This window comes from Ambystoma mexicanum, chromosome 3q (genome assembly GCF_040938575.1).
Source record: "Ambystoma mexicanum isolate Mex_15411 chromosome 3q, UKY_AmexF1_1, whole genome shotgun sequence".
NCBI lineage: Eukaryota > Metazoa > Chordata > Amphibia > Caudata > Ambystomatidae > Ambystoma > Ambystoma mexicanum.
Window position 1 is genome coordinate 57,792,414 of NC_090926.1, and position 12,345 is coordinate 57,804,758.

General features: G+C 44.9%; 1 protein-coding gene across 1 annotated transcript in view; it reads left to right on the plus strand.

The window, feature by feature from the left end:
* Nucleotides 1–7,044: 7,044 nt before the first annotated feature.
* Nucleotides 7,045–12,345, plus strand: part of LOC138582108 (uncharacterized) — a 673,069-nt gene continuing 667,768 nt past the window's right edge. Inside the window, exon 1 of the mRNA XM_069653080.1 lies at nt 7,045–7,111. The gene's annotated coding sequence lies outside the window, so the exon portion shown is untranslated. The remainder of the gene's footprint in view (nt 7,112–12,345) is intronic.

Genomic DNA, 12,345 nt, shown 5'->3' on the forward strand with positions numbered 1-12,345 from the left:
TGGCGCTGCCTGCATAAATTGCCACCTGGTGGGGAAGATAAAGAGCCCAAAACAATGTAATATGGAGCTCACTTAAATTTCACCACCTGGGTCTCCGGGTGAAGAGATTCAGTTACTCTTCTTGTCCCCCCACGGGTCCAGGGGGACAACACCACTCGCACAACAGTTCCCTTCTCTACGCCTCTTTGTGGTCTCCAGTCCGTCTCTATTGGGCACTCATTGCTCTATGCGTGACGGAGGTGGGGGAAGAGCCAGATATTGTCTTTTCAGCTCTCCCGGACCGTGCTAAAAACCACTGCTGATGGGGATGGACTGGGCAAATCCTCTACCCCCCAGGCTCGCCGGGGGGCCTCCACAATGGACTGGGGTGGGCTGCTTCCTCCTTCTTGACTTGGGCGCCCATTCCCTGCACACCGGCTATCTCCTCCCGGGTGCGCTGCTCAGTTCGTTCCTCTTGCGGGAAAGTAGCAACGTCACCTACCGAGGCATTAGCCCCTCTGGGGCAGAGACGTTTTTATGGGAGGGCAAAAGGGGCACTTGCCCAGGGCCACCATGTTGGAGGGGGCCCCACAAGGCTGATCTAAAGAAGTAAGACTCCATTGTTCACCAGACTTAAATAGCACACCTCATGATATTTTATGGCTGATGCTGATGCTCTAAACCTATTGCCTGCCTGTTTTGGCAAGTACATTCTGCCTTGATCAATTCACCGTGTAATGCTTTCTGTGTTCACTGTGGTATATATAGTTTGTGTGTTCCTTGCGGCACAACTCCTGTAGCATTCTTTCCTTCCTGTGGGAATTATGTTGATCATGTGCAATAGCTAAATTCGAAATGCATATTGGTAAATTGAGTGCCACGATGGTTCAGAAGTTAGCTCAGTTTGTTAAGCACTCATTGCAGAGATGTGCTCATATGCAAGATTAGAATAGCACATTCCTGTAAGGCTGGCTGAGCCTTTCCTGTGTCTGAAGTTTATAAACCTGCCTGCATATGTAGTTGGTCTTGCAGCACAACAGGTGCTATTATCAGCAATGTACCTGCACTAAATAGGGGTTGCAATAAAAACGAACATGTCATCCTTATTGTGAAGGTCTAGAAATTGGTTTGTTCAGATGGGGTGTTGTCAACCCTAGGCAATCGCCTCCAACGATGAGCATAAACTGTTAGTCCAAGAGATGAATAAGTATCCAAATTTGGAACCAAAGCGCTTGTATCCTGGCTTTGCCAGCAGAAAATACAGTGATCCTGGTCAGATCATCTAATATCTCGTACATTACTTTACTGTCTTCTGTGAAGTTTGCCTTCTCGCACGCTGGTGGCATCGTTTAGCCCATTACTTGATCTTTCTTCTTATGTAGGCCATTTGAGTGGAAGGGGTGGTAGACGGAAGGGAGCGGACCAGATGTTGCAGAACTCAGGCAAGCATATTTTAAAGTCTGCTTGTTTGACACAAAAAACGCTTTGGCTTTTTGCAAAAGTCAAAAGGTTTTTCTGCATGTTTATAATGACTATTTCACATGCCAGTGTTTTGGAAATATGTAAAGCTTTAAAATACTAAAGACAAACCCAGATTAAATCTGTTAAATCACACTGATTGGTATGCTGCTACTTATGTACTTCCCTTGATGATGGAGAGAATGAAGCTAGCATCATTCTGTGTTACACCCTTCTATAATATTACGATTTTAAAAATGTTCATGTTTGGTAATGTGATTGGTGTACTTTCCAAGTCAGTTTTATAAAATGAGATTATTTTAGTTCATGGTAAGAACTGGTAATGAAAGTGTTCAGATGCAGAAATTGCAGAGTTGGCACATATCCCAGATTCCACCCTTAACCAGTGTGTGTAATGCTGGGCATCTAATTTAATCTTGTATTGCCTAGCCTCTCGAAATTGCCAGACCTAAAACCTTTCAAAATTGTCCGCCCTTCAGAGTGATTTCCTTCTCAGGGTATGATCTTCCTCACTCATGGTTTCACTGGCTACAGTGTTGCTTCCACTATAATAGTGAGCATTGATGGACTGCACACCACAGGCACTTGCTCCTTTGATCTCTAATGGCAACACTATTTGAAAACCATGACCCACTTCTAATCTCAGTCTGTCTGCATACTGACACCTTCCTGGTAGCTTCTAATCTGTATTCACTATCAAATCTATGCTATGTGTAGCTTTCTCCTTCCTCCCAATTGGTCTCCTCTATCCATGCGTGAACACGTTTGTGTTCTGTGCGGCAGCACATGTGAGTTCTCGGTCTATTCTGGGTTACATGTACCTTTTACATACAGTCCTGCATTGATACTACAGCCTGCATACCTTCCTGGATGCTACTGATAAAAAGTCTCCTGAAACTATGCTAGAACACAAGTAACCTCTTCGTAGACTGGTACACAAGTACCATTTGAAGGCCAACAGTATAATTCTGATTAGAGCAAGAATGAAGAGGGTAAGTGGACTTAAAGGGAGTAAACATGCTTATTTTTAATGCTGTGAGGCAGCATATCAACCTATGGGTTGTGATCGTGTTGTGGGGGCTGGGGGAACGGGCAGATATTCTTGATCACTTAATTCCTTTGGTTTGGTGTAGGGGGGCCCCAAAGATGTCTGTGCCCAGGGCCCCAAACGTGCTTAAAATGGCACTGCTCTGGGGGTCCCCATAGGTTTTGACCCGCTGTAGGGCACCATCTTGGCCATGCGGGTCGCAGAGGTGAGGTGGAATCTTGTTTCAGGGAACTTTGTGCTGGATGCCATGGAATCGGGTGAGACCCGTGAGTCAGGGGCATCTTATCCACTCTTCCCCTCCATTGTGGCATTGAGGGGAGGGGTACTTGCAACAGGGAAAGTGGGTTTTCGCAACTTTTTACAGTCTGTCCTACCGTTGTGGGTTTTAGGATTGCGTTTTTTGTTTTTGGGAAGTATGTTTTTAATCATGCATTTGTGCATACCGATATCTGTGGTTTCTTATATAATTGGGGTGCTGCTCCCATTGGCTGCACTCCATTTCCTGTAATATTTTAAGCTAATTAAGGACGGAACAGGTCACATGTAATTCCTTTGTGATAAGTATGTCTTTTAACATGCGTATGACTCCATCTTATATTGCTTGTTATACAAGATAACCCTTTATTTAAATGTAATTTTGATGTCATTTGTTTTTGTTGTTTGAGAATGGTTTAAATAGACCAAGAATAAAAATCTTTCCTAAGGGAAACCCAACAATGGCCAGATAACATGGTGTCTCCGTAACAGCTGTCAGCGCCAAGAAACCATGGAAACGGTGAATATTGTGCTTAGCAAAAACTGCTTAACATAATATTTTCAGGTCCCTGGTTTGCTCACAAATGAATATTTTGGGGAGAGGTAGCAGTAGCAAATGCCTGTAAGGTGGAATCAAGAACAACACAATTGCCCTGATTTTGAATAGCAGCTCCGGTATTAAGGCCTTGGTCTCTTGGTCCTAGTCCTGTCAGGCTAGGCGGTTCCCCCTCTTTTATTTCTCCATTATCCATTTTAATATCAATGCCACCTCTTCAGAGCCTGCGTCTAGCGAAAACGCAGTCCATAGACTGTACATTGGAAGCAAGCAACCTAAAGCTGACATTTCTGCTCCCCCCATACTTATATTGTATGATGCACTTGATACCTCTGTAGCCAGATCGCAATGTAGGTTGATTTCTTCGTCTTAGATGGTCAGGTCATCAGTACTAAGTTACATTAGCTGTATCTGAACATGATATTGAAGTAGCACCCATTGGTCATCCATCCCCTCTCTGGTCTAGCTCTTCACTCTCAGAACATTCTCTCATCTCTGAAGCTAGGATTCCATCTGTGACATCACTCAATGGATGCTCACAGTATGCAGGCAGAGGTGACCAAAGCAGGGTACAACGCACCCCAGCCCTGCCTCCCACCCCCCGGCTGTCTAGGCCTGTCTTCTTGTACTGGGACCCCTAGTGCATTATGATGTTGCCTCTGACCTCACGGGAAGAGGAGACCTGGGCCCTGCATTGTGAGGTTGCCCATCATGGTCCTTACTCTCAGGGTGCTGGGGTGCAGAGTGCGCCCAGAAATGTGTTGCTGTGGTGGTACCTGTATTACATGGTGACCGTGATAGAATATATATTCTGTGATGGGGGATAGCCCTTCTCTGGTGTCCATCCTGACACCTTTTCGATGACGACTTCGCCCAGAAAAGGACCTCTCTAGTGAAGGGATCCCCCACTTGGAAAACACAACATCTCTCCTCCGGACACTGCTTCGGTGAAGTGACCTCTCTGGTGACAAAACCTCTTTGGGTGGAGGCACTGCTCGTGGTCCGGCACGCGGCACCACTGTGGAAGGCTTGCAGAGTGTCCCAACATATGCATTGTGGGCCCCGGAAGCCAGGTTGGGGCCTTGCCCCCCCCGGACGCATAGCATGGTTGGCAGTAGACACCCGGGCTGAAGTGGCGTGGGAGTCGAAGCCATGTGTAATAAAGTCTCTTATTAGTCACACGGGACACACAGACCAGCTGTGGAGACTGATGTTGATCCAGGTATGCTTTATTGGTACAGTATATACAGTTCCAGTTACTCTTAGGTATATACAGTAGTATGGATGACAGGACATGGACAGGGATGGGTAGATACAGTATACATGAAGGAGAGGGCCCACCGGCCATCCACTCACTCCAGCTCAGGCCCCCAACTGACTCACTCAGAACATTCATACACTGATGCACTCAACATTCTCCTGGCTGCATCATACATCACATTCTATTTGCAATCACTCCAGGCCAGTGACAATGTACAGGACTATATATAACATCTCCCTTTCATACCAGATTCAACCACAACATAACATCTCCCTTTCATACCGGAAGTACCCACGTGTGACATCTCCCTTTCATATCAGGTTCATACACACATCATACACACAAACATCACCCTTACATACAGGATGCAGAGGAAGCCAGCCAAACACATATCACTCGCCCACTCATAAATCTAACCACAACCAGAATCTCACACAGATAAACTACATGTAACAGATGGGGTGTCTTAAACTTAAAACTATTACTATAAGAAACAGAGGTTAAAATGCTTAACATTAACTATTGCTAAAGTGCGCACTATATACAGGTTATGTACATCCGCTGGCAATTTCAAACTTTTTTTTTTGGCACAACCCTTATTCAGTCAGTTGCCCAAACTCTTTTCTGGCGCAACCCTTATTCAGTCAGTTTCCCAAACACAGTACCTCACATCAGAGCGTACACATTTGTACCCCAAACAAGAGTATACATACCACCACATTTTTCCTTTATGGCTCTAGTCTCCAAGACTAGTTAATCAATGCACATTAACAGGAATACCCTGCACCGCGACCATGGACTGCAACACGTGCGTCATGGTCGGGATGAGACACATAACAGTGGGCCACAACATTACACTAACTGAGCAAGACAATGGCCCAACGTCAATTGCAGGGTATCTAATGTGTAGTTCAACATCTCTTCAAAGGGTAAACATGACCCTAAACCCCATAACTATAGCATAGGTTTTTCAATCACGTAAACATTTCTTAGTGATGGTGATAAATTGGCATTGAAAAAAAAAAATGTAACATTCATTATTGACTTTGTACTTAATTAATTTGCACTTTAGCAATCTAAATTGTTATTTCCATTTAAAATACTCATGTTTTGCATTATGTCCACCATTGTGAGCTCAAGATGCGGTGGTGGCTTTTCCAGATACATTTGCAAGATTGTGAAAAATAATTTGAAACTTTAAACTAAGAGAAAACATGCTGGCTGGCCAAGCCACACGTTTCTACATTTCCCTTAAAGTGTGTAGCTTAAGTATGTATTCAAAACCCTTGAGCAGCATTAAAATGTAATATCACACAATTAATATTCATCAGTCAATAGTTGTGCATTTTTGAAACCATGTCTTTTTAAAAAAAAATGTTTTGTTATTGTCAGCATAATAGTATTGCAAAAAAAATAAAATTATATTCCATTGTGTATAGTTATTTTCCGATGCTCCCGTGGAATGCTCAAAAATTGTCACAACCTTGATCAACATTGCATCATATGACCGTATGTATATTATCTGCAAGATGCATAGTTCCGTTTAGTTTAGTATAGTATAAAGGCCACCATGTTGTCCAGTAATCCATTGCTGTGTTATCTTTCCTTACGCTCCATACACTGCTGTGGCATATTGCTGCCAATTCAAACGCTGCACACTGACACAAAAATGCAGCTTCCTTTAACGGACGAAAATAGCTTTAGTCACAGTGCTGAACAAATCCTTAAAATTCCACAGTGGTAGCCAAGCCAATGAAATAAGCACATTTCCATGAGGAGGTACAGCCTAGCAACTAGAAATGAAACGATCTAAAACTTTTCTTCAAATGTTCGGTCTCCACATCAGGAGAAAGATCCTTCCTGCTTGGGACACATAGAGGTCACTGAATTCCAATACAAACAATGCGTGCGAGATGTACGTTCCACAACGTCATCATTTGCTCTTCACAATTGAAGGATCAAGACCTCGCTGGGCCTCCTCACTGCAACTGTCACTCCCACACAGCATTGTGCAAAAAGGCTCAAACACACGGCACTTTTCTGTCACTGCAATATTCGCTTGGCTTCTCATATTCCTAGGTAGTTGAATGGAGCGCAGGCGCCATCTGCTGGACTTTTCATTAAAAGTTTATTTGTATTTCCAGCAGAGCAGGTGGATTTCTGCTGTCATGTGATGAGGTCACACTACAAGCAGGTCCTTTACAACCTTGCGGGGATCTCTGGGGCATTATAATTTTTGGGGACATCCCTCCCAGAGTCCAGTCCAATGTCATTTCTAATTCTGTTTTTCTGAGCAGGATGGTTATACTAAAGCCTTGGGGGAACGGTGGGTCACTCATTTCAACTGCTGCTTCCCCCCCAGAGCACTCCTTACTGTACAGTCTTATGTTGCTGCAGCTCCTCAGTGCACGCTGACCAGTCCCTTTCTCCATGTCCTTTTATATTTCTAGTTTTCCTCATCGCCAATGTAATAAAGTCTCTTATTAGTCACACGGGACACACAGACCAGCTGTGGAGACTGATGTTGATCCAGGTATGCTTTATTGGTACAGTATATACAGTTTGTTACTCTTAGGTATATACAGTAGTATGGATGACGGGACATGGACAGGGATGGGTAGATACAGTATACATGAAGGAGAGGACCCACCGGCCATCCACTCACTCCAGCTCAGGCCCCCAACTGACTCACTCAGAACATTCATACACTGATGCACTCAACATTCTCCTGGCTGCATCATACATCACATTCTATTTGCAATCACTCCAGGCCAGTGACAATGTACAGGACTATATATAACACCATGCCGCGTAAAAGTCAAAGGCTCCTAGGATTGGGGGAGGTCAGCAGTGACGAGAGCTCTCGGCAGGACGGGACAGAAGAGATCAACACTGCTGCATGCCAGAGGTGAGTGCGGCGCACAGCAAAGCGAGAAAAGTGGCAAAACAATGGGAGTGAATAAAGTGGCACGCATGAGTGAACGGAGCTTTGGGTGGGCGAGGGGTGCTGTCGGAAAGAGTACAGTGCGAAGCATGAAATACGTGAGGTGCTGTCATTGGGGTTGTGTGATTAGGCTCCTACCAGTTGAAATGGAAAACATTGAAAGAGGGATCCCACAAGGTCTGGGGTTGGGGCAGAGTTTGGAGGAGGGGCGGAGCTGGCAGTTGAACTGCGCTCAAAATAATAGTTTTAAAATGGTGCACTCTCTTTCATGCTTCTTTTTTCCAAACTCGACACTGTACATCAATTCCACTTTAAATCCCTCCATCGCAGTGGCGCACCCAAAATACTGTTGGTAATGCAGTGGTTTTTAGTACTTTTAATGGATCCATAAACACGCTTTACAGTCGAAGACTACCATTGTAGCTCAGCAGGTTGAGAGACCGTTGCTAAGATTTTATATATCAAATACTGTTAACCATATGACTTTTTACAATTCCTTATAAAAACCAGTGCTATAAATTGTTTTTGGCCAGGGGATGGGTTGGTGGCTTGCTTATTTTCAAGGCAGAGGTGGGGTTATTTCTGCCCCTGCAGTGAAAATCAAAAGTTGGCGCCCATGAACCAACAGTTTAATTTCCTCATAACTGCTGTCAGTACAACAGAAGCATTTATTTGTGGTTAAGCCGTTTGACAAGCATATAACACCTTTAGAAATATAACATGTGATAAAACACAAAGGAAGGGGCACACACATTGCAAGGTATGTGTGGGGTAGTCCAACAAAAAAAGAAAACTAGTGAATGCAAGTTTAAGCATTTTTGAGTTTGGAAATGATTTTTTCTTTCTTTCTATGAAAGTGTAAGATGTACATTTGGAAAACAATAGTGTGCCCAGCATTTAGAAGGCCGGCTTTTAACAGTGATGGCTCCCACGCCAGTGATAGCCATGGCCCATTGATTCCCGTGGTCTCCCTTTCATGACAGAAGAAAGGAAACAGGCTGAGCAAATCGCACCTGCAAACGCCGACTGATGGCTGGAGAAAGGAGCACAGAGCAAGTTATATCAGGAGCCCCAAGCTTCCCACAGTGTATCTGGTGGCTTGGTGAAGCCTTATCAGGGCTGAGGCAGGCCGGGTCCGAGATCTGGGCAGACATCTGATGCCGGATCTCGGACCCGGCAAGGGCCTGTTCATCGACAAGCGCTGGCTCATAACTTTTTTTATGAGAGCGAAAATAAACGAGAAAGGCTGCCACACAAGGATGGACGGGGGCATGATAAGTTAGAGATATACGGGGGTTACTGAACGATCCCCACGTAGACAAAAGTGCAGACACACAGCGATTGAGGAGCCTGGCAGGGGTACAAGGGAAAAGTTGCAACTAGGAGTGAGGAGCGCAGCCATCTTGTTCTGGGCAACACTCAGTGACGGATTCAAGCATCCAGCCTGGATTCCAGCTGGTCCTATGACTGAAGGACCCTCCACTGAAATGCAATGCCATCAATCATGTGGGTGGATGGTTCAGTCTCTCTCAGCCCGACATTGGGAGAGGCCACAGTGCAAATAAAGCAGGACAGCGCCAAAGCCGCCATTGGGGCATGTGCCCGTCAGGAGTTGGGCTGGCCTGCCACTAGATGTGTCTTTGTTTTGATTACTTAATAATTAGTGAAGCCCAGGGGCAGACACAAAAATGATTGTGGAATATTTCGGTACATGCAGGAATCTATGATGAATACAAAGAGGGGGTAGCTTTATCAGACTGGTCCTTCACCTACAAATGTGTTAGAAGTGAGTCAGTAAGGAAAGTGGGCAGTGGTCTGTCAGTGATACTATCTTTACTGGGATTTCACATTTCCTTAAGCAAGGTAGTCCTCTCGCTCCATTGACTGGTTTAACTTTTCAGTAATGATAATCTCCAAGTCCCAAAAACATTTCTGTTGCAATGTAATGGTTTTCAATTAAACTAAGTATATACTTATGGAAAGGCTATTTTGACTCCCATGTTGTTAAAGTATCCTGGGTGATAGGGTGAAAAGTAATCAAGGAACGCAGAAGGGAGGATTAGCAACATGCTGGTTGGTGGGGGGCAAGATTATTCAAGGGATGCTGACTCAGTCAGAGGCCTGTTCTAGCTTCCTGCCTTCTGTAAGGGTGGCATGGTATCACAAGTATGACACTTACATAAGAGATACCATTTCAAAACATTTATTCAATTTTCCGGGTTTGGAAAAACTCCTGCTTTGCCCTATATCTATGATGGGAGTAGTCTCTACCATCAAATCATAAAGAAAACACAGCCCTAGTCAGTCTCTGTCAAATCAAAGATGGTCTATACTAACAAAACCTAATGCCTGTCCTATCTCTTATACAAAAATGTGTAAAGGGGAATATGTATGCAAAGGAAAATCAATGTCATAGCATAAAGAATCAATGTGGCTGAACCAGCTCTCCTTCCCACATTGAACAGCACTGAGTAAGGCAGTCTCGGTAAACAGGATGACACACTCTGGCACAGGTTCTCAAAACAAAGGCAGTTCAAAATGTGGATCGAGGCCCGCTTGGCCTTCCACATTAAAGTCACTTATTCCTGCTTTCAAAAGTTCTTTCACAGTTCAGCAAAAGTTCATACAGGTCTCCATCGGTCAGGCTCGGGCCTTTCAATCACAGCACTTGCAGGGGCTCCCTCCCGCAGCTTAATTCACATTCTTTAGGGGTTCCTTTCCCCTAATTTATCAAACTTCCGGTCTCCCTCAGTCGGGCTCTGACCTTTTCCTGATGTCGAAGACTTTCATATGTGCAAGGCTTTTACTATGGACCTCCGCAGGACCACTTCGACTTTCCCTTCAGCTCAGACTCTTGTGGTATTTTCCCCAGTATTTCTTGGTCTAGGTAGTTCAGTATCACAAGCACAAAAGTTCAACATTCATCTTTTCACTTGTCCCCTTTTGTCTGAGTTAATCTTGATCATTAGAGTTCATTCAGTTTGTCGCTTTATAACAAAACATTTCACCTTTCGCCGATACTTTTGAGTGGGCTACTTCCTTTTGCCGGACCACTCTGCAACTCTGCATCACTGGCTTCACAGTTATCAGTAATTTAAAGTTCCCCACAGGTCTGCCTTTCTTCGCGTCTCATCCACACGCAAGCAGCCTTCAATTTTGAGATATACTGTTGCACCTTCAATCTTTCCTTAACACACACCGGCCTTTCATGTCGCTCGCCAACTCACCGGCTGTGTGCATTCCTTTCTTGTCTTTGCGGTTTGAATTCACGAGTCAGGGTTAATAGCACAGGCTTGGCCTCGCCTCCCCAACTCTGCCATTTATCTGGGAGGGTCGCTGGCATCCTTGAAACACAATGCAGTCTTCTTGTCTGGGATCTGGCCTTCTCTGCATATCTTTCACAGCTCTTTGGAGGCAACAACCTCCTGCAAGGATCTCCTGGGTTTCTGTGCCCTTTGCTCTCGCCCCTCTGTCAGTTGCTCTGCTCCAGTAGTTTTGCCTTTGCCCCAGAAGTTCTGCTCCTTCTCGTGTTCCACCTTGCTCATGGTGTGTCTCTATGTTCTGCCTTTTATCCGTGTGGGGAGAGCTAATGGGTATCAGATGTATGTAATTAAAGTCAAACCTGACTTTGCCTGACCCGATTAGTGGGACATGTCGGTGAGATATGTAAGCGTTAGCCTCTTTACTCTGTTGCCCTCTTACCCAGTGTTTGTGTGGAAAAAGGGAAGGTGAGTTGGGACATAGGAGGATCCTGTAAAATAGGATCGGTCATGGGTACGGGAAAGGGGGGGAATACCACATCTCACCATCAGTTTTCTCAACACCACTCCCCGAAGACCCATCACCCAGGTGATCCTCCCGCACTGGTCCACCCCCAGGGGTCTGGATCCAAAGGTGATGGCTGTGCCCTGGCCACCTCAGAGAGAGATCCCCAGGGACTAGTAGGTGAGACACCCTTTTGTTTCTCACACTTCCCACCCTCTAAAACGGAAAGGTTATTCATCGTAGTGACATTGGTACTCTTACTCCATAGTTCCCTTTTCCTCCATACCCTTGGGATGTCGCACGGAACAGGCCCCACCCAACCGTCAATTCCTTTTTTCAAGTCAGACTTGGTAGTTTATTAATAGCGGGGATGGAGGGAGTATGGAGGAAAGGGGATTATGGACTCGGTACCAGTGTCACTACAGTGACTAACTTTTCCATACGCTTGCGTTCTGTCCCCTTTCTTCCATTCTATTGGGAGGTTCTTAAGCACCCTGCACCATGTGGGCGGTTGGATTTAACTTGCAAAATGATTGCCCAAATTTGCTTATCTGCACACTGCATTGCTCCTCGAACTGTAATCTAGTGAGTAATGCCATAGATTGAATGCGTGCTTGCCCAAGTTGCCGCTTTACATACATATCTCTGAAATGTCACAGATGCTGCTCTGCACCGTATTTAGTATTCATGAAGATCTTTAAGCAGCGTTTTCTTCTGCAAATCATATTCCTCCATTATGGTAGTAATCACCCACCGTGCTACATAGGCTTTTGCAGCTACTGCCCCGGCGAGCTACCTCCAAATGTAACCAAAAGCTGGGTTACTTTACGAAAGTCCTTTGTCCTATCCAAGTAAAATGTCAGTGTGCTTGCCAATTCAAGAGTATGTAGCGTTTTTTCCTCCTCCAAAAATCACCTCTACCTTATGCTCGTGAAAGATGATGTAAGGATCTTCCACATATAAGGCTTGTAGTTCCAAGATCATCCGTGCTAACGTTATGGCCACATGAAAAGAGGTTTTCACCTATTTCAACTCTGTCCAACCCAATTGGTTCAAAG